The sequence below is a fragment of the Bison bison genome, unplaced genomic scaffold, assembly GCF_000754665.1.
Source record: "Bison bison bison isolate TAMUID 2011002044 unplaced genomic scaffold, Bison_UMD1.0 scf7180017864512, whole genome shotgun sequence".
NCBI classification, from domain to species: Eukaryota; Metazoa; Chordata; class Mammalia; order Artiodactyla; family Bovidae; genus Bison; species Bison bison.
In genome coordinates this window covers 2,520,470-2,522,465 of record NW_011495066.1, presented here as the reverse complement: position 1 = coordinate 2,522,465, position 1,996 = coordinate 2,520,470, and the positions used below count along the sequence as shown (strand labels likewise).

General features: G+C 55.4%; 1 long non-coding RNA gene across 1 annotated transcript in view; it reads right to left on the bottom strand.

Moving 5' to 3' along the window:
* Positions 1 to 1,670, bottom strand: part of LOC104981015 — a 102,958-nt gene extending 101,288 nt beyond the window's left edge. The window contains exon 1 of the long non-coding RNA XR_824324.1: positions 1,151 to 1,670. This is a non-coding gene — a long non-coding RNA (uncharacterized LOC104981015). The remainder of the gene's footprint in view (positions 1 to 1,150) is intronic.
* Between the last annotated feature and the right edge of the window lie 326 nt (positions 1,671 to 1,996).

Sequence of the window (1,996 nt, the reverse complement as noted above, 5' to 3'; positions counted from 1 at the left end):
AAAGAGTCGGACAGGAGTGAGCGACTTTACACACACATGTGCACATACACCCAGTTTAATGCACTCTACCTTTCCTGGGACCATCACGTCTTAACTGGGACACAGTTTCATGTCAAACACGTGACTCTCTAATTGTGGAATACCAGGTTCCCAAGTTTCTCACCTGGTAAAGAATCTGCCTGCAATGCGTGAGACGTGGGTTCGACCCCTGGGTCGGGAAGATCCCCTGGAAGAGGTCATGGTAACCCACTCCAGCATTCTTGCCTGGAGAATCCCCATGGACAGAGGAGCCTGGCAGGCTACAAGTCCACCGGGTGGCAAAGAGTCGGACAGGCAGGGATCCCACCGTTTCAGATCCCCTTTCAGGCTGGTTCTGAAAGGGCCAGAGAGTCAACACAGGAGGATTCCAGGGGCCCGAGGGAAACTCTCCCTTTGGAGGGAGAAGGCAACCAACCCCAGACGCTATCTGAACGAGCAGGGATGGCTGGGTTTCAGCAAAACTGGGAATTTCGTAGCATTTTCATGTGTCACGGAATAGGAGGCTTTTTCCAGCCGTTTAAAAATACAAAACCATTCTGAGCTCGCAGGCTGTACCAAAACAGGTGGCAGGCCAAGTCTGGCCTCTGCCTTCAAGGAAGCCTGTCTCACGCTGCGGCTCAAGAGACGGTTTTTGGAACCGGACACTGTCCAATTTTTCCAGGGCTCCCATGCACCCAGCCCAGGCCTCCAGCTTCCCGGCCCGTGACCCCACCCCGAGTCCCGAGGTCCCTGTGGAATCCTGAGAGCAATCAGTGCCATGAACTCGGGGTGAATAAACCTCGGGCGGCTGAGAACCAGAACACTGCCCTGCAGAGAGCATGGACCCTGAAGTCCCCATTCTGTCTTGGCGACGTGGCACATCACTACCCCCAGTTTGGTTGCCCCGCTTGCCAAACAAGGAAGAGCCTTTCCACGGATGTGGATGCCTCGTGCAGGCTCAGGGAGGACAGACATTCCCGCCTGCGGATAGCGGGCACCCAAAAAAACCACATGTCCATCACCGATGACGTTTATCCTTCCCTCCCCACCTCGGCCACACCACTAACTCCAGCCCCAAAGTCCAGGTTCAGGTGCCAAGCTGGGGACGTGACCCTGGCCACTGAGAACGCACCGGGTACCCGGGAATGAGGCTGGAGTCCACACAGCAGAGGTCAGAGGCGGGACAGGCTGCTCGGGTTGCAACACGCAGGAAGTCACACCAAGAAGTCCTCTGCCTGCAGATGAAACACGCAAAGGAGCGCTGGTTCCACTGGGGCAAAAGGTGGGGTGGTCCCTCCTCCCCGCAGCCTTGAGCCACTTCCTCACTCAGCAATTACAATCCCCCACCTCCCTCTTCTGCCGTTCCACACTGCTGTGTTGAGTGCACAGCTGCTTACAAGGAAGACATGTGACTTAAATGCTGTAACAAAATAGCAAAGGGTAACTCTTCAGGGACCTCCCTGGCTCCCCAGCAGTGGACACTGCAATCTCCATGCAGGGGGCCTGGGTTTGATCCCTGCTCAGGAAACAAGATCCCGCAAGCTCTACCAACCCCCCAAGGAGAGCTCCAACCAACACCCCAATCAGGAAAAAAAAAACCAGACAGCTGTTTAGACAATGGTAGTACTCTTGCCTGGAAAATCCCATGGACAGAGGAGCCTGGCAGGCTGCATGCAGTCCATGGGGTCGCTAGGAGTCAGACACAACTGAGCGACTTCACTTTCACTTTTCACTTTCATGCATTGGAGAAGGAAATGGCAACCCACTCCAGTGTTCTTGCCTGGAAAATCCCAGGGACAGAGGAGCCTGGCAGGCTGCATGCAGTCCATGGGGTCGCTAGGAGTCAGACACCACTGAGCGACTTCACTTTCACTTTTCACTTTCATGCATTGGAGAAGGAAATGGCAACCCACTCCAGTGTTCTTGCCTGGAAAATCCCAGGGACGGGGGAGCCTGGTGGGCTGCCGTCTCTGTCGCA